Source organism: Squalius cephalus (genome assembly GCF_949319135.1).
Source record: "Squalius cephalus genome assembly, chromosome: 6".
NCBI lineage: Eukaryota > Metazoa > Chordata > Actinopteri > Cypriniformes > Leuciscidae > Squalius > Squalius cephalus.
Genome location: NC_137127.1, coordinates 20,263,022 through 20,288,211, shown reverse-complemented (window position 1 = coordinate 20,288,211; position 25,190 = coordinate 20,263,022).

Sequence of the window (25,190 nt, the reverse complement as noted above, 5' to 3'; positions counted from 1 at the left end):
ATACGAAAGCAGCGGCATGTACAGTTTCTCAAACGCGTCCTCATTAAATTTAATTTGAACACGCCTACGAGCGCACGAGCGATTGACATGCAAATGATCCATGCGGAGAAACGCAGACCTGTAAACGCCCTCATCACCTCAAAACAAAGAAGCAGAGACTTCGTAACTTACTCCTTACTGTGTTTGAAAGACGCGCCAGAGCTTACATTGGATTTAGGCTACCTCAGAAGAAGAAGAACGCGATTTGAAGACAATAAAGATTTAAGGTAAGAAATTTTTACATATTAGTTTGTTATTGTTGCATAAATGTCACATTGCAGTTGAACTGTTGCTAGATATATGGGGAATATTATAATATTTAGACCCGTGTTTACTGTTAAGCCTACTGTGTTTGTGGATATCTGGTCAAACGTAGATATGTATGGTAACCATAATGTTTTATATTTGAGCGCGATCGCGTTTGAATGTATCAGATTTTGCGGCGCGATCGCGTTTGAATGTATCATTTGAACATTTGAAAAGCAAAACGCACCAAACGGCTTCATGTTTTTACTATTATCTCATTTCATATCATCATAACGAATGGAAACATTTGAAGTAACATGATAATAAATATATTTTTCTCTAGCTTGGTTGTTACTGAAATATTTTGGAAGATTTATACTGCTATCTATTGTTATTATTATTTGACCCAGCACTGCGCATAGCTTATGCCTACAAGGCACAACAAACCTTGTGTTCATTATATTATATATTGTTGGAAACATTTGTGTGTGTGTGTGTGTGTATTTTGTGAACTTTAAAAAGCAATTTTAACCAGAAAAATCTAGTATTTATTTCCAAAATCGTGCAGGCCTTTCTCTTGATATCAGTATGTTCACTTTTTTTTCAGGGCCCAGATGCCACTGAGTCCTGCCGACTTCAACATTCACATGAGTCTCTGGAACATGAACATGGTAAAGTGAAAATCAAACACCTATGTATGTACAATGTTTTTAGGAATGGCACAAAGGTCTGTCTTTGAAGTGTTTTTTTGGCATTTGTTGTGTATCTTTGGGTTATGTTGTGTTGTAAATAAATCCAAACAATTTAAAAGCCATTCTTTTTTAAATCTCCTCATTTACAGTATTGTGCAAGGTTGCTCAGAATGACAGGGCTGTTAGGAGCTATATTAGGATAGCTCCTAATAGGGCCGTTGGGGAGGTTCTTTGTCTTTCTCAGGTGAGAAAAGCTTACATATTAATGAGCTGCCGCATAAGGCTTTCTAACACAAAACACGTCGTAAAATTTTTAAATCAATATATTGTCTTCTCTGAATGAGCAGTCAGGGTGATTTTCACATTGTTTTGGAGCAAATATTCTAGGCTACGTGATACAATTTTCAAAAGTCTTGTGAAGAAATAATCAGTATGGGTTTCATGGCCTTATTTCAGTGAGAATTTTTTTTTGTATTTTCACAAACCATGCATAAATGTCATTATCTCAAAACTACAAACTTTTACATACATGCTGTTGATATATTGTTGTAGCAGAGTTTGTGCTGAATACAGTGTAATTAGACTTTAGCCATGAAAATGTCACAAGTAACAGAAATAACCAGAAATGTCAGAGCATGTCAGAACACCTCCAGGGCCCAGAAAACAGCTCAGACCTCAGAGGGTTAAAGGGATACTTCAGGATTTAGCATTAAGCTTTGTATTAGTAGAAAACCTGTAGTATTTTCGAATTACCATGCTTTCCACCCTCATATCCCCCTGAGAGGAGAGATTTATGTATTTTTTGTCTGGAAAAAATCCTCCGATGACGCAAAAATCGTCATTTTGCGTCATCGGAGGATTTTCTGTCCAGAGGCTAAAGACTACAGCCAGTAGATGGCGTTGTTCCGCATGTTTTCAGCCCGCCCATACAGGGTGGGATCTCACTCACAGAATGTACACACAGTCAGCCGTCTTTCTTTGGAAGCTAAGCTAGCAGGCTCTTGTTCTGTGGATAAAGCTGAATAGTAGGAGAAAGCTGAGTAGTAGGAGAAAGCTGAGAAAGTAGGGGTTACCATCCTCCTTTTCCCTGACTTGTCCGGCGGCAGGATCGTTCAAAATGTCCGGGATTCGGCTTTTGCTTTCTGCGGTCGCCATTCATACATGCACACCTCTTGTTTCAATCTAACTGAATTCATTCCGATCGGTGAATCTGAATGTAGTGTTTACATGAACGCTAAACAAGTGATCAGTTGATGTGCGTTTTAACATTGCTAAGAAAATTCCCGCACCTCCGTTGCGAGACCGGCGCGTCTCAGTAATGACGCCACCGGCCTCGCAACGTTCTCCCGCGGCCGTCAGCCTCGTCCTGCTCGCCACAGTAAACATAATGAATGGCGACTGTAGAACGCAAAAGCCGAATCCCGGACATTTTGGGCGATCCCGAAATCCCAGGCAGACTCGTCATGGAGACTCACTAGTAGCCTAACCTTGTTTTAAACTGCGATCTCTTACCAGTAGGCGTGGCCTCCTAGGGCAGCGAAGCAAGTACATTCTGGGAGTTGTTGTCTTTCATCCACATGAGCCAAAAATACATTTTCTGGCTTTTCTCTGTCTAGAAAGCTCCAAATTAAAAAATTTCTTCACATTTCTTCTACATAAATGACCTATTTTAAATACACATTCATCTTTCCAGAGGTGAAGTATCCCTTTAAGTCGTTGACTAGAAGTGATTTATTTTTAAGTGACCGAATGTTAAAAAGTACTAACTTAACAGTCTTACTTTTCCCCACAGCATTATTAGTTTGACGTGTAATAGGCACCAGATTAGTTGGGTTTGCTGTACGGCTATTGAAGGCCTTTGACTTTCTATCATGTAATAGAACAGCAATAGAGAAAGATACAGGCACACAGGGTTCCCGCTTGTTTTGTAAACATTTGAGAAAGTTACTGTTATCATAGTGGGGACCCAACACATATCACTGAGAGCTGGTATCAGTTGTTTTTGGTTCACCTCGAGCAGATGGAGGAGGGTGTGGGCCCTGGTGTTGTGGCAGAGGCCGAAGAGCTCTCACAGGAGGGGGAGGGCGAGCTGGGCCCGCAGGCTTTGGTGCGGGTGGTTGAGGTGCCTGCCGTTTTTTGGTTGGTATCTGGGGGCTTGCAGCAAAAGAGTGGGATAGTTTGGTTCCAGCATACACCAGTTCTTCCATTTTCTGTGAGAAGCACAGAAGTGGCGATGCTGGAGAGAGGGAAAAAGTGTCTGGTGAAAGGGGCTGTTGCTCTGGTGTTATCGGAGGCTGTAATATGCTGTCCTGGCTTCCCTGGCTGTTTTCCAGGAAGTCGTCCTTGGGTGCTGAATCTTGGAGCAGTTCTGATATGTCTGTCTGTGGTGAGCTCTGTGGGCAGGGCTCAGCTGAGATTGTGTCCGTGAGCAGAGGTTGTTGTGGCGGAGTGGTGTTAGCATTGTCCTTGTGTGATATGTCAACCGCATGTCCATTTTGCTGCTGAAGTGAAGTCCCGTGGTCATTCATACTGTGTCCAGGTGTGTGTGTGCCGTTCAGATTGAGTGGATTGGCACACACTGCAGAAGGATGATTGAGGGAGAAGTAGATATTGTCCTTTAGCACTCTTGAACCAAGTTTGTTTGGGTGGTGGCCATCCCGATGAAACAGTTGTCTCTGACTCCAGAAAAGATTGAAATTGTCAATGAAGTTCACTCCTTTTATATTGCAGGTTTTTTGCATCCACGTATTAAGCCCAAGCAACCGTGAAAACCTGTTTGTTCCTCTTGCTGGGAGAGGTCCACTGATGAATGTTTGAACTTTCAGTCTTTTAAGTGTTTCAAAAAGTTCATTGAAATCCTTAAGTAATTCTGACTGCTCTTTATGAATATCATTCTTCTCCACATGTATGATGAGTCGATTTGCAGTCTTATGTTTCATCAGAATGTTCTGAAGTTCCCTGTTTACATCAGAAGTTGTTGCTTGTGGAAGGCAGCACGTAGTTGTATCCCTGCTGCTAATGTTTCTGATTATGGAGTCCCCTACTATCAGAGTCCTGGGCTCGGCTGCGCTCTGAGCTGAGTGCCGCTGTCTGCTCGACCTTGAGCGCCAGTTAGCATCAGTGTTAGCTACTGGCCCATTCAGTCTGTGTTCGATCACATTCATCACATTTGGGGATTCCTCATTTACATTCATTAGTACTTCAAATCTGTTCTCAAGATGTATAGGCGGTGGTAGGAGACCAGTGTTTGCAATCCTTGTCAGAGCTGTATCTGGGGAAGAGGATGCTACTGCGGCAATATGTGATGCTCGTGACAATCTGATGTCTCGAGTGCCTTTGGGTCTCGCTCCCTGTTTGTGCCATCGATTAGTAAGTCGATCGGCGTGTTTCTCTACCTGTCGAGGAGCACTAGTTTCATGGGACTCACCGGTATGCTGAGGGTGTCGATGAAGAAGCTCTGTTGTGTGCTCTGTCTGGTTTGGTGGTCCCGTAAGTAACTTTGTTTCAAGAACTGCAATCCTTTGTAAAAGTCTGTGGCAGTTAGTGCAGCAAGTAGATTCTTGAACCAGAAGTGGCATTTTCTCTTATCCTTGTAGGCAGTTGTGTTTTCCTTTCCCCAGAATGTAAACTGGTCGGGTAAAAGAATTCTGCGTTTTTGTAGTAATCCAAACTTTGTCGTATGAGCACTGTGCTGATTTGCTGAAGTTAAAATTAGGTGATAAAAGGAAATAAAATATAAAAAAATAGGAGATAAAATGTAAAAGCGATAGAGCAAAGCGCTTAGCAGTAAGCAAGAGCGTCCGAACAGTAGCTGAGCAGGAAGTGTTCTTTTTTTTTTTTTTTTTTTTTGATTATTTGTGGATTATTTTATATGGTGTATTCTTGTTGTTTTATTTGTTTCTGTAAAGAGCTTTGAGATGTACAGTACAGTTAAAGGCGCTATAGAAAATAAAAATAAAATAAATAAATAAAGGTTATTATCTTATTATTGGGGCCTGTGCAGTAAACAGTAGCTAGCCACTTAAAACAAAGAATAACGGAAGTGATTCAGAGGAGTGCAGGTTCTTTTCACTCATATGCAAATACCATGGTAAACGGATTTCACATGTGCCTGCCTACTATGGAGCTCCAAGCATTTCCAAAAACACTGGTATTTTGCTAAATATCCAAAACCATGGTACTGAAAATGGTAAACTGGTATGACCTGTTCAACCTGTAATTAAAGAGATAGTTAAGCCAAAAATTAAAATTATGTGACAAAACAATATATTTTGAAGAATGTCGGTAACCAAACAGTTGATGGGCCCCATTGACTTTCATAGTAATTTTTTCCATACAAATCAATGTGGCCCATCAGCAGTTTGGTTACCCATTTTCTTTAAAATATCTTGTGTTCAGCAGAATAAAGAAATTCCTACAGGCTTGGAACAACTTGAGGGTGAATAAATGATGACAGAATTTCCATTTTTGGGTGAACCATGCCTTTAAGATAAGCACTAATAAAGATATAAGTTATTATGTTCAAGTGCTCCACCTCTTCTCTCCCTGAAAACAGAAAGAACATGATTCTCTTGCAGAAGTGTGCACCCCTGAAGTTTTCTGATGTATTCATAACAAGGTCTGGTGAAGTCAGACATGACAAGGTGCCAAAACCCTCCTCACTCATCATCCTACACAAACAACACTGAGCAGAACCGTGTGTAACAGGTGAATGAATGCAAAACAGGTGTGGAGAGCAGAGGACACTGCAGTATGCTAATCAAAAGTGTTAATGCATCAACCCTCATCTGAGGAGACAAAGCCAACATACTCCGCTCACCGCTGCTGCGTGTGACAAAAGTAATTAATGAAACGGCAAGATCAAAAGAACTAGTTGAAGCAGCCAGTGAACAATATCATTTTCATTCCTACTAAGATGACATGCTCCTCACAAAGGTGTCCAGAAATTAGTTCGACACAATCTTTACAACTGACTGTCTGCACTTTCATTTTGCAAGTGATAATCAGATCGGTTTGTTTCAGGCCGGCTCATGAATCAACAAGGCTAATTTGGCTTAAAAAATTTAAAGATTTTCTTACTTAGTATTTTTGCCCTGTTTTCGATTGCAAATATTTACAAATCCTTAAATCAGTATGCATTTACTTGCAGAAGGAAAATTAATTAAGCTATTTCTGTTATGACAAACCTGTGTTTGGCACGGTAATGGATATGACAATGTTGATATATTTGGTCTTGGCGGAATAGATCTGCTACGCTGCTGCTGCTGCTTTTATTGCTGCTGCTGCAGCAGAGCAAATACGAGACTTGCTACTGCCAATACATACACAACAAACTGCTGTGAGCAAGTAAGACATGCTGCTGCTGTACAATATAGCACTGGGCATCACAGGAACTTCCCTCCACTGGTTCGAGTCCTATCTCACAGGTAGGTCCTTCAGGGTCGCATGGAGAGGCGAGGTATCCAAAGCTCATCAACTGACCACAGGGGTTCCTCAGGGTTCAGTTCTTGGACCCTTGCTCTTCTCCATCTACACCACATCACTGGGACACATCATACAGGCACATGGTTTCTCTTACCACTGCTATGCTGATGACACACAGCTCTTCCTCTCATTTCAACCAGATGATCCCACAGTAGCTCCACGGATCTCAAGCTGTCTGGCGGACATCTCGGCATGGATGAAGGAACATCACCTGCAGCTCAACCTGGCAAAGACTGAGCTTCTCGTCCTCCCTGCCAATCCATCTCTACAGCACGACTTCACTATCCAGCTAGAATCATCATCAATCACCCCATCAAGGTCGGTCAGAAATCTTGGAGTAACATTTGATGACCAGCTGACCTTCACAGATCACATTTCAAAGACAGCCCGATCATGCAGGTTTGCACTGCACAACATCAGGAAGATCAGGCCTTTCCTAACTGAGCATGCAACACAACTTCTCGTCCAGACCCTGGTCATTTCTAGGCTTGACTACTGCAATGCTCTTCTGGCTGGACTTCCGTCATGTGCAACTAAACCTCTACAAATGATTCAGAATGATGCAGCTCGTCTTGTCTTCAACGAGCCCAAAAGGGCCCACGTCACTCCTCTTTTCATCTCTATGCACTGGCTACCTCTCGCTGCTCACATCAAGTTCAAGGCATTGACGCTTGCTTACAGATCTATCACAGGCTCAGCTCCCTCCTACTTTCACTCACTTCTACGAGTCTACATCCCTACCAGACGTCTACGATCGGTCAACGAGCGACGTCTCGTGGTTCCATCACAGAAAGCCACAAAATCACTTTCCAGAACATTCTCATTCACAGTTCCATGCTGGTGGAATGCTCTCTCCACCCTCATCCGGAATGCAGAATCCCTGGCAACATTCAAAAGACAGCTGAAAACCCATCTTTTCCGTGAGCACTTAACCTAAAAAAAAATAAAAAAAATAAAAAAAAACCAATTCCTTTTTCCTTTAAACCCTCGCTTATCGGGCTTATGCTACTCTGAACAATGCCTGAACTTTGTATTTTGAGCACTTCTTGCATTGTTTCTTGCATCTTCACGATGACTCTCTTAATTTAGTCCTAATTTGTAAGTCGCTTTGGACAAAAGTGTCTGCTAAATGACTAAATGTAAATGTTAATGTAAATAGCATACATGAATTACCCGTAGCAGATCTATACAGGTGGAGCTGGGGAACGTGGAGGACTTCTATGAACGTAAAAGAGTAGCAAAACCCGAGAGCACGTAGATGTGAATTTGAGAACTTGTACAATAAATATTCGTACTTGTATGTGAACATTTACACTCACAGCTCCATTGTGAAAACCTATAAAATAAAAATCTGAAACGCTAAAACCTTCATAGAATTATGAAAGCACTGGAACTGCTACAGCAAATGCTGACCAGGTATTTGAAAGTTGAGCAGCGAGCTCATTGGTTACTGATAGAGCAGGAAACAATCAGCTGTGTCCTATAGAGAATAGTGTGATTGGTAAACATATTGAGTTAAGAACCTTGAAGCCTGCACCATCTAGAGTTTCATGACAGAACTTAGTATTTAACTCTTCTAAAAAGAAAGAGAAAAAGTGAGTTTATGCTTAAAACAAGAACAATCTGCTATTATGGATATTTTGATAATTGGAAAACAAGACAAAAAGGGAGAAATATTTTTTTTTTGCAGTATATTTCTTTCAACTTGTCATATCACCATAACACCGATTTTCCACCAGAGAATCAGTGCATATTCCATCTAGTCATTCCGAAGGCGACCTTGTGGACTTTGATATCTTGGAAACTATACGAGAGATATATTTTTGTAAGCCAGCATCAGCCTTGACAAAAAGCCATTAGGATGCTTGTATAACCAAAAGCCAATTGACCTCAGGACAACGGACCCGGAAGTGCAATTTCCAAGTTTTAAGACTTAATCCAGCAGCACTCTATTCTAGAGCAGTTACATCTTTCTATCTTAGACTTCACATACTCATTCATACACACTAGTGTTTTGAGGTAACCTGAAGTCAACAAAGTGAGTAAAACTTTGTGAATAGATCAACTTCTATTCTCATAAACATCATGAAGGCATCCTGATATGTGTAGTCCAGCTCATTGTTGCATCTCTACACGTCTGGTTTCAAACCCTCAGATATTGCAGAGTGTTTGATCTTATTTTGTTTGTAATTCTGCATAGAGTGAGAAAAAAAAAAATCAGGGACTGACTTGTTCTTTTTTTCCCTTCCGGGTCCCACAGAGATACTGATGTGACTTTGAATGAAGAACCTGAGGGCTTAGCGTTGATGTTGGTAGGCCTCAAGAGACGCTACAATCTCGTATGACTTCTAAAAAGTCCTACAACAAGCCCGGAGAGCCTTGATTCTGTAGCAGTCGAATACCGCTGAGTTAAAACGGGACAGAGAGCGAGACAGACAGAGAGAGAGAGCAACAGTCTTGAGATGTACGTTTGGCAGGAACAAGGACAACACATGACAGCCATCAAGAAGACAAGAACATATTTCAGAGAGACTCTTGTCAGAAAATAGTTGAGTTGTCTGTTTGTTGTCAGAGCCGTGTTCGTGGTTCCAAATTGCACCATGGAGAGGTAACTCCGGTCATCGACTGTTTTGCCAAGGACAAGCAAACATTTACCATCTGAGTGTTTTACATCAAATAAAGTATCCAAATGCCTTGAGGCAAAAATTTCAAACAGCTGAAAAGTGAATGTTGTATTATTACTGCATCATTACTGATAGTGGTTAGTGTTTTAACTCTGAGACCTGCTGTTACCCTCCAAAAAGATGGTGACCAGCGAATGTTGAGTAAGACATAAACCAGCAAGATGTCTTTGTTCATCCATCCTTACCAACTAAGGGCCAGCTTTACTTACAGCTTTCACCGGCACAAACCCTCTTTTGGCATTAAATTTACTAAAAGCAGTGAAATATTAGCACTGAAAAGGTGCAGGCACTGTTATTTTTGCTGACCTTATTGCAGATGCATGTGTAGGAGAACAATTCACTGAAAAAAATTCGGCATCATTATGGCTTGTGAGCAAGTTTTACTCTAAACAAGAGCAATATCTATTAACTGATATAGGTATTAGAACCAGCATTGTTAGTAAACTAAATCTATTAAAAATAGTTTTGAAATAAAGCTGAAATAAATACTAGATAAAAAAAACTTAAAATTGTACCAGAACTTGAATCTGAAATAAGTTTAAGTAATAAAATTGAAATAGAAAAAAATAAGTTAATTAAAATAACACAACAACATTTTGTTAATTTTCATGATTATTTAAAAATTTCCTAAACAATTTGTTAAAATGTATTACTTCGTTTGTCTCGTCTACAATGAAGAAGAAAAAAAAAAAAAAGATGTAGAAACAATTTTCACTCAGAAATTGCTAGTAAATTTTCGCAAACACAAAGAAATGGCAAGTAACACATTAAATTACATATGAAATTTTTAAGTAGAAAAACTGAAATAGAATCTTCTTGTAAAAAGTACTCCACTAATCTTTGTTTTATTTACTTAATTGGTTTGTTGGGGCGTTTTTGCCTGACAAATGGTTGACTATAGTGATTTTTTTCTGATGTTATACCCTTCCAAACGTTAATAATGTGTATAGATTCATATACCTGGGCATTACATTTTAATTTTACTTAATGCATTTGAATGTGAGAGTGACAATAAAACTTAGCTGAACTTTAGCTTCTTATCTTAACTTACCGTAACTAATTCTTTCAAAAAAAATCAGCAGATCCCCTGCAGTACCTCCGCTGAACCTCCAGACGTCAGTCAAAGTGTATTGTCTGATGAAGACAGATCAGTTAAATTAAAGTGAATAAGGTACTTTTACTCTGACTTCTAAATGCAGACGCTCTCTCATTATACCGCTACGGTGACCTCTGGGGTCTCACAAAAGCACCGGCGCTAAAGAGGCGGCAGCGATGAGGGCTTCCAGTTTGGCTTCATTAAAGATGAAACAGAAAACACAAACATCCGCTGATTGATACAAGGGGTTCTGCATGAAACCGCCGTGCCTTGGACTTGCGTCTGTCTATCCATTAACAGCCTATTATGTTCAGCACCAGAGCTCTTAAGCACATCTCTACAAACACCTCGCCACTGACCTCTCATCAAAGGGCCACAGAGAAGAGAAGAATGGAGGAAATCAAAGAGGGAAAAAAAAATCATTTCAGAGCAAAAGTTCTTGACAAAGTAAAAAAAATAACACTGAAACCTGCTGTTTATCTCACAGGGAGATTTACGGTTGGGGTGTCTAAAATACGCATGGGTTGTGCACAGTTCAGAATTGAACTGAAAATACCGTAGCTGAGTTTCATTTTAGGCAGCAAACAGAATGTACAATTGCAAATTGGATTTGAAATAGTTGAAAATGAATTTAATGCATTCATATATAACTAATTTTTAACTAAAGGCACATTAGAATGACGGCTTGACAAACATGTTTGACAGATTTGAAAAAAAGCTCAAAAAGCCTTTGAAGTTTGATGGTTAATAGACAGACAGACAGACAGACAGACAGATAGATAGATAGATAGATAGATAGATAGATAGATAGATAGATAGATAGAATTTTATGATTATAAGCTGTTTTTCTCATGGGAACCAAAAATGTCCCCACAAGGACAAGGAATTCGGATATTGCCATCGTTGTGGGAACATCTTGTCCCCATAATGCAAGGTTTACCAGGCCACACACACACTTAGTTTGATGTGACTTTGAAGCAAAGCTCGGTGGATATGTCTTCCCCTGAGCTTTCCAACTGTTTCCATTTGTATTCATAGCAGACAGCAACCACAGTCACAGCTATAATACAGAGAACTTCCTGTAGATTCATTTTACTTTCCTCAACTTTCAATGTATCTTAATGTTTTGCATTTTTAATATGCAGACTTCACCCTCTGCTTTCAGTGTGCATTTACATTCTTTCAATAACAATGTTTACACTTCGAATTAAATTTCCATGTTTGATTTGAGAGCTACAGCAGAGGGTTTTTCAGTGAATAAACACTACCAACATTTTTGGGGAATGAACTGTGTTGTACAATAAAGGTAACTCCCGTAAATGACTGAACGCTGTGTGTATAGAATGAGATTAAGCTCTCATAAGAGAAGCCAAATTTAGCCGCAGTATCTTCATTGTCCTGAGAGAAGTCATTACACAGAGAGAAAACATGGAGGTGGTGGTCTCATGAGTACCTGGAAGAAAACACTGCAACTTTAGTTGCTCTTTTTTTGGAGATTGATGAGAAGGACCTTTCAGTTGATGTTCTAGTCATGATATCAAAGAGTATTGTTCCTCTCAGTGTGCACTGCCATTTCTGTTACAAATGGGGAATTGGGTAAACCGAGTCTCAGCTTTCTGTTTATTAAGGAGAGAACTTTCAGATGGAGTGTCCTGCTAAGTCTGCACTTCTCTGCTGGAGTGAGGATGAATGGAGCCGGTGGGTGAGAGAGCGAGAGACCAACAGAGTTCAGAAAACAGCAGTTTCATGCACTCACCACCTGGGAAAATGATGCTACACAAGCAAATTTCTTCATTGCACTAGTATGTAGTCTTTATCATATCCAAAGAGTAAATCTATCTGTCTGATTTTGACACTCAGCAGTCAGCTGTTTTCTGCATTTAGAACACAACAGCAGAGGCTAGCTACTGTTTACTGCACAGAGCCCAATAATAAGATAATAACCTTTTCTTTTCTTTTTTTTTTCTATAGCACCTCTCAAAGCACTTTACAGAAACAAATAAAACAACAAGAATACACCATATAAAATAATCCACAATATAAAATTAAAGCAACAGAATAACCTTATAAAATAATGCACAATGAAAGATTTATACAAATTTTCAACTAAAAGCTACCCTAAAAATGATTTGGCATCAAAAATCACCCCCAAATTCTTTCATTTTGTTTGAAAGTCCACATTTAAACCATTGACGATTAGTGAGACTGACCCAGCTTTACGAAGTTGGTGGCCAAATTGATAAAAATTGTAAAATTTGTTGTTAGGATGACAAAAAGTTTTAAAAGTCTTTTTTTTTTTTTTTTTTTTTTTTTTTTGATTATCTGCTTCAGTGCTCAATGTCAGTGATGAAATGGTCAAAAAATTGTCAAAAAAATCAAAGGCGGTGGGATTTGCTGTTAAAAGAAGCAATTCCAGCACGATTGTTGCAATGAGCTCTCAGAGACGAGTGAAGGCAGGATCCACGTGCAGAGGAATTTATTAGGATATTAACAAACAAACAAAATAAACCAAACACAAGAAAATCAGGAAACCAGGGAGCAGGACTGAGACCAACGACATAACGTCTTAACGTTGGTCATCATTATCAATACGCATATGTAAACGTTGGTACCTGTTTATTTATAAATCAATTTTGGATCTATTGCCTCCATACCCAACACAAACCTGTTGGAGTTTATTCTTTGCGCTCACAGGATTTGTATAACCTCTCAGTTCCACTCGTCCGAACTGAATTTGGAAAACAAGCTTTTCGGTATGCAGGCCCAGTGATTGGAACTTTTCACAAAATGACCTGAAATTGCAGACCCTGCGTCAAGGAATATTTTGAAATGTTTGCTTAGTGAGCTGTTAAAGGAAGAAAAAATGTGTAAATGTTTTTAATTGTTTTGATGATATGTTTTAATGTCATGGTGATTTTCTTTTATCTCTTTTTTCTTTTCTTTTTTTGATAATGTTGTGCTGCTCGTCTTGGCCATGTCACTTCTGTCCATCCATCCATCCATCCATCCATCCATCCATCCATCTTCTCCCGCTTATCCGGGGCCGGGTCGCGGGGGCAGCAGTCTAAGCAGGGATGCCCAAACTTCCCTCTCCCTAGACACTTCCTCCAGCTCTTCCGGGGGGACACCGAGGCATTCCCAGGCCAGCCGGGAGACATAGTCCCTCCAGCGTGTCCTAGGTCTTCCCCGGGGTCTCCTCCCAGTGGGACATGCCCGGAACACCTTCCCAGGAAGGCGTCCAGGAGGCATCCGGAAAAGATGCCCGAGCCACCTCAGCTGGCCCCTCTCGATGTGGAGGAGCAGCGGCTCTAATCTGAGCTCCTCCCGAGTGACCGAGCTTCTCACCCTATCTCTAAGGCAGTGATTCCCAACCCCCGGTCCCCGGACCGGTGCCGGTCCGTGGACCCGTTAGTACCGGGCCTTGAAATATTCCCAGAATAATGTTTCTTTTTTTCTTTTTTCTTTTTTATAATAATAATAATTTTCTTTTTTATATGCTTTTTTAAGTGCTATGACGTCATGTTATTTAATCCAAAACCTAAACAATAAATAGATTAAAATGTGTTTCTTTGAGCGCCTTGCGATTGCTTAGCAACGCGTCATATCTGAACGGACTGCAAAAAAGCGCGCTGCACCTGAAGTGACAGGGAAGTGGAGAGATGAGCGGGCCGCGATATTTTTTTCAATGGCTAATTTCATTGCGGACAGTTCTGGTAAAAGGAAAGGCGATGACCAACTCGAAAAGAGAGAGAGAGAAAAAGTCACGCTTCATAAATACGATACCTCATACATTAGGTATGGATTTGACAACAGGCGATTCCGTGGCGCGCTCCGTTGTGTATTATTTGTGGTGAAAAACTGTAAGCTGGTTTTCGTTCATATTTGTGAAGCAGACCTTTTTAAATTTTGTTTTATTGTATCCTGGAATTTGTGTGCATTGTTTTGGATGCATATGTTTTTTATGGATGCTCAGGAAGAACAGCTTGTCTTGTGCACAGCTACAAATATAGTAATATCAATAAGCAGTTCATGCTCACATTAAAATAGTTTTGTTCTCATTGGTCTGATTTGGTATTTTTTGTTAAAGGTTAAAGTTTAATCTCTAATTTTATACTTTTAAAAATGATTGGCTGAAATCACTAAGTTATGTGTTTGCTATTGTATTCTGAAACTGTCTGATTGTTGAAACTGGCACTTATTTTCATACAATTAGCCTTTGTTGTCACCTGTTGGTGTGTGAAAACACTAAGTTGCTGTTGAAGTGATTGTCTTTAGTGGTTCTGGAGAGATTTGACAGGTGAAATGGACTGGTATTTTCATACAATTTGCCATTACTGCCACCTGCTAGTGAGTGAGTGCTGTGTGAGTTGCTTTGGAAGTAGACCTAATTGTATGGCAGAAAAGGGAAACATTTTGTGAACCGGTCTGAAAGTTTAAAAAGATTGGTATATTCATACAAGTAGCCTTTGTTGCCATCTAGTTCATTATGCAAATAAATGATAGGCTGTTACTGTTTTACACAGTGATATGTTCCAAACGATGCATCTTAAAATTGACAACTGGTCCCTGGAATTTTTTTTATGAATATGCTGGTCCCTGGCACAAAAAAGGTTGGGAACCCCTGCTCTAAGGGATCGCCCAGCCACCCTGCGGAGAAAGCTCATTTCGGCCGCCTATATCCGGGATCTTGTCCTTTCGGTCATGACCCACAGCTCATGACCATAGGTGAGAGTAGGAACGTAGATTGACCGGTAAATCGAGAGCTTCGCCTTGCGGCTCAGCTCCTTCTTCACCACGACAGACCGGTACAGCGACTGCATTACTGCAGAAGCTGCACCGATCCGTCTGTCAATCTCCCGTTCCATCCTTCCCTCACTCGTGAACAAGACCCCAAGATACTTAAACTCCTCCACTTGAGGCAGGAACTCTCCACCAACCTGAAGCGGGCAAACCACCCTTTTCCGACTGAGAACCATGGCCTCGGATTTGGAGGTGCTGATTCTCATCCCAGCCGCTTCACACTCGGCTGCAAACCGTCCCAGTGCATGCTGAAGGTCCTGGTCCGATGGGGCCAGCACGACAACATCATCCGCAAAGAGCAGAGATGAAATCGTGTGGTCCCCAAACCTGACCCCCTCCGGCCCCTGGCTGCGCCTAGAAATTCTGTCCATAAAAATTATGAACAGAACCGGCGACAAAGGGCAGCCCTGCCGGAGTCCAACATGCACCGGGAACAAGTCTGACTTACTGCCGGCAATGCGAACCAAGCTCCTGCTCCGGTCGTACAGGGACCGGGTAGCCCTTAGCAAAGGGCCCCGAACCCCATACTCCCAGAGCACCCTCCACAAGATGCCGCGAGGGACACAGTCGAATGCCTTCTCCAAATCCACAAAACACATGTGGATTGGTTGGGCAAACTCCCATGAACCCTCCAGCACCCTGTAGAGGGTATAGAGCTGGTCCAGTGTTCCACGACGGGGACGAAAACCACACTGTTCCTCCTGAATCCGAGGTTCTACTATCAGCCGGATTCTCCTCTCCAGTACCCTGGCATAGACTTTCCCGGGGAGGCTGAGAAGTGTTATCCCCCTATAGTTGGAGCACACCCTCCGGTCCCCCTTCTTAAAAAGAGGGACCACCACCCCGGTCTGCCAGTCCAAAGGTACTGTCCCCAACCGCCACGCGATGCTGCAGAGGCGTGTCAGCCAAGACAGCCCCACAACATCCAGAGACTTGAGGTACTCAGGGCGGATCTCATCCACCCCCGGTGCCTTGCCACCGAGGAGTTTCTTGACTACCTCGGTGACTTCAGCTTGGGTGATGGACGAGTCCGCCTCCGAGCCCTCAGCCTCTGCTTCCTCAATGGAAGACGTGACGGCGGGATTGAGGAGATCCTCGAAGTATTCCTTCCACCGTCCGGTGATATCCCCAGTCGAGGTCAACAGCTGCCCACCTCCACTGTAAACAGCGTTGGTAGGGCACTGCTTCCCCCTCCTGAGGCGCCGGACGGTTTGCCAGAATCTCTTCGAGGCCGACCGATAGTCCTTCTCCATGGCCTCACCGAACTCCTCCCAGGCCCGAGTTTTTGCCTCCACAACCACCCGGGCTGCAGTCCGCTTGGCCCGCCGGTACCCGTCAGCTGCCTCAGGAGTCCCACAAGCCAGCCAGGCTCGATAGGACTCCTTCTTCAGCTTGACGACATCCCTTACCTTCGGGGTCCACCACCGGGTTCGGGGATTGCCGCCTCGACAGGCACCGGAGACCTTACGGCCACAGCTCCGAGTGGCCGCGTTGACAATGGAGGTGGAGAACATGGTCCACTCGGACTCAATATCTCCAGACTCCCTCGGGATCTGGTCGAAGCTCTGTCGGAGGTGGGAGTTGAAGATCTCTCTGACAGGGGATTCGGCCAAACGTTCCCAACAGACCCTCACAGTACGTTTGGGTCTGCCGAGTCTGTCCAGCTTCCTCCCCCGCCATCGGATCCAACTCACCACCAGGTGGTGATCAGTTGACAGCTCCGCCCCTCTCTTTACCCGAGTGTCCAAGACATACGGCCGGAGGTCAGATGAAACAACCACAAAGTCGATCATCGACCTCCGGCCTAGGGTGTCCTGGTGCCATGTGCACTGATGGACACCCTTATGCTTGAACATGGTGTTCGTTATGGACAAGCTGTAACTAGCACAGAAGTCCAATAACAGAACACCACTCGGGTTCAGATCAGGGGGGCCGTTCCTCCCAATCACGCCCCTCCAGGTGTCACCGTCGCTGCCCACGTGGGCGTTGAAGATTTTTTAATCTCAGAAAGTTTTATCTGGTTAAATAAAGGGCAAAAAAATAAAATAATAATAATAACATCCAACAACGGAAAAGACCAGACAATGAACACAGGAACACAAGGGTTTATATACACACAGGGTAATAGACTAACAAGACCAGGAAACTAATCAAATAATAAAACTACAAAGTACTACAAAACTGGCACACAGGGCCAGAAACAGGAACAGAACCAGGGCAAAATGCAAAGAGACCACATAACAAAAACACAAGAAACACAAAACCAGGGAATACATAACAACAACATTTCTGAGGGGCTGTATACACGTCACCGTTTACAACTAAAAACAAAAAACTTTTTATGCGTTTTGGCCGTTTGAAGTCTAGCATTAACTTGCCCAATACTCAGGGGAGGTATTCTATTATTTGCCAGCTAGTGAATAACATCATCTTCAGAGAGAGAAGTGTGGTTCACTTGATCCCACATGGAAGCAAAATGCTTAGCCAGGGTATCATTGACTGGTACCCGTGCAAGAATACCAGGAAGAGTCATGATGTAACTATCCTTAAAAGCACTATTTACATGGAGTTGAGTTCCACAAACTTCAAGTCGAAGGACATGTTGAAATATTCTGTGGAAAAATCAATTGCATGAATCAAGTCAGAATGTCAAAACCAGAATATTCCTTCAAGGTCAAATTTAGCATCTCGTACTGTCAAACATGGAACTGATTCAATAAATTCATAAAGCTTAGTGATTTTGTGATTCACAGCCCAGCTGAAATGTCACAACAATGTCAGCTCAAACTGAAATGCTGATGTTCACCTCACTCTTCCGTTTGCTTATGTTGGCTTGATTATTATATTAGAAAAAAAACAAAAACAAAAAACAGTTTAAACAGTATCTCCTCCTAAGGCTTTCTATCTACAACCACTAAACTCAAGTCAGACCTCAGACCTGTTCTGACTCTGCGGTGTGCTATAGCTTTTCTAACTGATGCGATTTATGATTTTCATTAAACATACAATCAAAACTAATCAAAGTCTCAGACTTTCAATGAAGGGGTCAAAACTCTTGTACAATAAGACTTATAAGCTGTGTCCGAAACTCGTTCCGTTCACTCGTTCACTAATCCCTATAAAGTGTAGGCTTTGGCATTTGAGTGCACTATATCTGCAAGGAGTGAACGAAATGAAGTGAGTGAATTAGGACTCTGATGTATACACTGTGCGTCGGAGAGCTGGAGCTGTCGCAGAAACGGCTTTGTCACACGTAGTGATAAAACTCCTTTTATCTTACATGTTACTTACTTTATAAAATAATATTAACAACAATAACAATCAGAATGACTTGTTTCTTTTGTAATTATTTATACCTCCATGCCAGCTTTGTAGTTTCATCGATTGAAATAAATTCACATTCATTTTGTGGGGGTAGCAGGGTAGGGTAGCCTAAATGACCATGAATTATGAAATGATAATTAAGATAAAAAATAATAATAAATAAATCAATATAATTAGTAGTAAATTAATTATTTTAAACAATAGGCTACCAAAAGGAAAGAATAATGCATTGACTCGGTTGGGTATAGGCTATATAATAGGCCTAATGTTCACGCATGAACTGTCATCAGACTGACTATGAGGGATATTAAAATACTGCGCTTGTGCATTCTCTGACATTAAATTTATTTATTTCATTAATATTGAGTATAATATCGCATGCACCTGAGTGTAAGTCACACTGGGTCATGATGAGGCAGAGGTGGACAAAGTACACAACTTCCTTACTTGAGTGAAAGTACAGATACTACTGGTCAAATATTTTTGTAAAATATTAATATATAAGTTGTAAGAACCGATTTTTACTTAAATAAAAGTACAGAATTATTCATTTTTAAAAGTACTTTAGTATCTAAAGTAAAAAGTAAATGTCAATGCATTGTTTTATTATTGTTGTTGTATGTAATACTTAGTAATGTAATACTACAGTACCTTATGCCTCTGAATCTATGCCTGCCTGCCTGCCTACCCTCATATTAATATCACATTTATTTCTAGAACACAGTTCCAGTAGTGGGATTGAATGTGAGATTGAATAAGTGCACTCAATAATGTCCACAATGGTTCCCTCAAATAGTGCCCCATTTAAAGTTTTTTGGCTTTTAGTATGAATATGTTAGCCTGACTGTTATCTATAAGCTAGTGTGCTCAAAAACAATGACAAAATTCTCATTTAGAAGACCAAACCCAACGTTGAAAATAAAAATCAGGTTGATGTCATAATCCAACGTCAGATTGAGGTTAATCTCCAATGTCGGACAGACGTATTGTTGTTGAAAATGAAAATCGGTTTGACCTCGGCTTGACGTCAGAACCCGACTTCTTACGTCAATCTGACTTTCATCCCCTGACTGACGTTACTACTTTCTGCTCAAGGAATGTAGTGGAGTAAAAAAGTATGATATTTGTCTTTCAAATGTAGTGAATTTAAAGTAAAAAGTTTCCAGAAAAATAATACTCAAGTAAAGTAAAGTGTACTCAAGTACAGTACTCAAGTAAATGTACTTTGTTACTGTCGACCTCTGTGAGAGAGAAACACACGCCCGGGTCACATCGTTGTAAAAAACACATTTTATTATTAGCCTATTCAGCAATAGTTTAAAAGACTGGTAAATAAAATACCTCCAGGGGCCGTTTTCACAAAGAATTTTAAGGCTAAAAGTAGCTCCTAACTGGCGAATTTAGGAGCAACTCCTAAAAATAATGGGCGTGTCACTCGTAACTTTAGGACTCCTAATTTTTTTGACTAAGAGTAATTCACAAAGCATTTTAGCCCTAAAAGTAGCACCTAAGCCTGGGACAGCTTAAAAGAAGTTGAGAGGACTCCTAACTCACTAAGACCTATTCACAAACCGCTTTTTGTGGCATTTCACTTTGCGATGTTTTGAAATGCGTATGCGGCGGCTACAGGAGCTTCCAATCGAGAGGGAACAATTGTGCATTGTAGGCATAACTAGGGATGCAATAACACCACCAACAACAACCAAAACTAGGCTACTCATTGCATGTAAACTAATTGTAACGTATCATTGTGAATCAAATTAAAATGTTATTCTCTTTGCAAAAGTAGGCAGAGGCATATAGTGACAGATTAATTCAATAATGTTGCAAAGATATTGCATCAATCCATGTTTCATTAGGCTACTAGGCTATTTGTTTTGCCTTACTCTTTATTCATTTAGGCTATTTATTCAGTTATTCATCATCTTCCGTCCTTCGCACTACTTGTGTAGCGCACGCATTCTCAGACCTGTCACCTGTCACTCATCATCGTAGGGGAGGTGTTTGGAATCATTCCCGCGTTACAATCATCAGCCAATCAAGGTGGTCACTTCAGTCAAGCTCGTGCATGAGTAATGACGTCATCATAGCAACGAAGACTCACTCTTAGTTTAGGAGTTGTCATTTTTCTTTACTAAGAGTAGGTCTGAAAGGCGTTGTGAATAACTTTTAAGAGAAAACTCCTAGCTAAAATATTTTAGTGCGATTTAGGAGTACTCCTAGTGGTAAGATAAAATGCTTTGTGAATACGGCCCCAGATCCACACAGGATGCACATGTGTCCTCCAGATCCACACAGTGTGCACATGTGTCCTCCAGATCCACACAGGATGCACATGTGTCCTCCAGATCCACACAGGATGCACATGTGTCCTCCAGATCCACACAGTGTGCGCATGTGTTCTCCAGATCCACACAGGATGCACATGTGTCCTCCAGATCCACACAGTGTGCGCATGTGTCCTCCAGATCCACACAGGATGCACATGTGTCCTCCAGATCCACACAGGATGCACATGTGTCCTCCAGATCCACACAGTGTGCGCATGTGTTCTCCAGATCCACACAGGATGCACATGTGTCCTCCAGATCCACACAGTGTGCGCATGTGTCCTCCAGATCCACACAGGATGCACATGTGTCCTCCAGATCCACACAGGATGCACATGTGTCCTCCAGATCCACACAGGATGCACATGTGTTCTCCAGATCCACACAGGATGCACGTGTGCCCTCCATAACACTTGTTCCACCGCGTTTCCCACAGCAACCTCCCGGGTCTCCCCAGGGAGCACCCATGCCCAGTTGGAGTGAGAGGGTGTGCCTAAGGAGCACTGAAGCTTCTGTAAGTCCCTTCTATCTCTTGTTTTTACTCATTTTAAGATTTATTCAAAAAAGAAAACATTGCCTTTAACTATGCTACTATGTTTTCAAGGTCCTTCATTTAAAATCGTTTTATATTTCAAAATGATAAAAAATACACCTTTAGATTTAGTCTAAGAAGCACTCATTGAACTTGCCCTGCATTCGATTATACATGTATCTGTTCCCTCAACAGGACAATGTAGGTTTATGTCAGACGCCTCCACAAAAACTATGTGTGGAAATTGACAACAAGATGCAGCAGAATCTTAAACTGAGGAGCTACAGCCATCAAGCCCCTCGAATAACCACTTCACAACTGAACCAGAGAACTCAGAGCAGCCTTCAGCCCAGGTTTGACCCGGAAAAGAGCATTGGTTAGACCCTCCTATCTCTCAATTTTATTTAGATTTAGAAATTATTAAACACTTTAATAATTTAATCTGGGACAATAATCATATCATTTTCAATTTGGACCCCTCATATTGAAATGGTCAAAGAAGTTTGGCTTTGATTTTCTTTAAGAATCACTCATTAAATCTGGTCAGCATTACATGATTATGTCTGTTCCTTCCACAGGACAATGCAGGTGTGCCCAAGTCACCCCCACAAAATAAGCAGCATATGTCAATCAAGTCAAGGACCAACAGTCGGATCCAGGTCGCTTAGAGCATCGTACAGAAGATTAGGGCGTGGACAGGGTTATTTTTGTAGCTGGATGCATTTGTAGGAGTTTCCCTTTCAGACGCAAAATTAGTTAGTTAGTTTTTTTTCCACAGAAACACAAAATGACAAATATAGTCTCAAGCCCCTCCAGCAGCCCATACTAATTCATAAAATCTTAACCTGCACCCCCTGTTTATTTCGTAATCAGCGCTGATTTTCGTTGGAAAGCTGAATTTTAATATTCAACATCTAAAGTCCGTTTTTCAATCAATACATTATAATAAAATAAATAATAGTTTAAAAAGCTCAAGCAGGTTTTTGGACAAGATACATCGTTATGTTTCGGCTCCTGTCTGCACTTCAGAGAGCATCTCAGGCTGCTAAACTGCTGGAAAGTTTTCAGGCCATGGACACTGAAGATGTGCAACAATAGGCTATTTGGAACTAAGTAGGCTATTTTTTGTAATTGTATAAAATGAATATCGTGCCTCTGTTCAGGAAAGCACTCTTCCTCCTCTGATATTTTGCTTATAACTGTGTATAGCAAATTATTTTCACGGACCCCCTGGCACTTGAGAACTGCTGGTCTACACAGAAGAAAGTCCTGTCTAGGCTCTTCGGTACGGGTTGTGTCGAGTCATTCGTTAGTCTGGTTGTTTGATGAGAAAAAGATGAAATGTAGTTGCAATATGCCTAAATGCGTTAAGAATCCGTACAATTGCAGCAGCGGAGGACTATTATTAAAATATTAGAAATCTAATATTCAAGCTGTTTTCTCATTTTTCCACTCCTAATATTAAACCAAAAAACGACTGAAGGAATGATACACGGATTCTCTTGAACCACCACCATGTTTGTGCCAGAAAACTGCAGCGCAGCTCTGTAATCGGCCAAAATGCTCCGGTTAGACTTTTCTGAGACCCGCACCTCTTCCCTGTGGATGACCTGTGACCTACTTTCTGTACGATCTGAATTTTTCGTGTTTTGATTTTTTTTGTATATTTTAAAACTATATATTTGCAGTCTAAGAATTCAGAACAAAGAAACAGCTGTTTGAAAATACATGTCTATAAAATTCAGCCATAAAAACATTTCAATTCATTAAATTTCAAATGTTCAATATTCGTTTAAAGAAATCAAATTCAGAACTATTTAAAATTCCACATAATATTCAATTTTGTTAGATTACACTTGTCAATAATTCAAATGTACACAATTCAAATTCAAATCATTTTGTCATTTTACAAGCTCCATAGTGAGATAGATAAAGATAGATTGGAGAGATGGATAGAAATACAGATAGATGGACAGATAGTTTGCGAGAGATAGAAAGAGGTTGGCTCTTAAAAGTGCCTTTGTGTGTTGAAAATCAGGAGTAGCTTGGTTCGAAAAGGTGAAGTTTGACAGAATCTGCAGGGAGAACAGAAAATGTTAATAATGTAGGGTTGGGTATCACGCCAAAACGTGTAATACACACGCTGGTCCACTAGAGGATGCGTGTCAGTGTCAAAAATTCTATACATCCGTTTTGCTTTTTTATTTCTTGCATCTTTTAAGGCCTCAATATAATGCTTAAGTTCAATATAAATATAAATGCTTAATGCTGTTTGTGTATGTGGTATTTTCCATACATAATTATTAAGTTAATCACCAAAATTTGCTCCAAACTTACTTTTATATTAACAAAATTATATCTTTACCAGATAGCAGAATCTTTACATTTGTGAATTTAAATATTACCTAGATGTTCAATATCAATCCAAAACAATTGGGTAAATACACATTCAAAAAATAAATGTTTTATGGATTCTTCTTCTAAATTACAAAAGCCGCATTTAGTCTCCATGTCTCTAAAAAATCTTGAGACTACTTGTCTCATTTCGTTAAATCAAATGAATAACTTTATATGTAACTTTTTTAACTTTATTGGTTAGACAGTATTTACTGGGTGACCTCTTTCCAATCAATCTTGTTATATATCGAGTTCCAAAAAGGTTTGAATTTTGGCAATAACGTAGTTCTACATCATTTTTTTTATATAAAAGTTATCAAATTTTCTATCTATAATTTTCACACACCATTAATTCTTAAATGATTATATAATGGGATAGACTCAGAAGATATATTGCCTGATAAAAGTTGAATAAGGCCATGAGGAATGACATCAAATACTACTGCAAACTCTTTAGTAGTTACAGGGAACTTATAATGACTAAGGAATTCACAGTACTTAAAGAGATGTCCATTATTCTTAATTATTACATGGCTTGGTTGAATTCCAATGTAGAATGCGGTCTGTTATTTCTTGATAACAGACCGCTGCGAAGTATAACACACCGTTGCCATGAAAAACAGAGCGTTGCTATGGACGCAGGATTCTAACTGTAACGGACTATTTTCTTTAGCGGAAGCAATACAATCGTTTTTAAATCAATAAACTCCCTTTTAAATCAATATTTTGTGTCAAATTATTGATTTATTTGGTGGGTAGCCTTGTAATGAGCGGGATAATGTAGAGCGAGGCGGTTGTTATAGCGAATACAACCCCAACAGGCTGATCGGGACCCCGACGCGAAGCGGAGGCAAACCCTCGCTCTACATTATCCCTTACATAACTCTCTGACCAAAATTATACCGTTATTGTACCAGTTTCTGTAAAATAAAGATTTATTTTTAAACGTAATATATTTGTTGTTCCAAATCACAGATTTGTTTGGAGAAAAGCTTGAAAATGAGCATCCATAATAATAATAAAAAAATGTTATGTTATGTAAATGTTAATGTATATGAAAAGAAGAAAGTTTTATCGGAACCTTGTTCACATCAAAATTACACCTAAAAAAAATAAATAAAAAAATAATTCTAAACCCCCCAATCTAATGCAAGAGCTGTATACAACCCTTCAATTTTAGATAATAATATTCTTCCTTTCAATGATAGATTGCATTTTTGTTTAATTTTCCTAATAATTGATGTAAAATTCAAATTATTTTTATTATTATTAATTATTTATAGTGGATAGGGAGCGGTTTCGGACACAGCTATATTATTTAAGATGTTTATCACTAGCAAAGCACTAGGACAAACATGCCAAAGCATGTTAACAACATGCTAATCATGCTAACAAAATGCCAATTCATGCTATCAATGTGTTAATCATGCTAGCAACATGTTAAGCATGCAATAAACATGCTAGCAATCTGGTAAATCATACTAGCAATGTGTTACAACATGCTAGCAATGTGTTAAATCATGATAGCAACATGTAAAACAATGTTAGCAAATGATAAATAATATA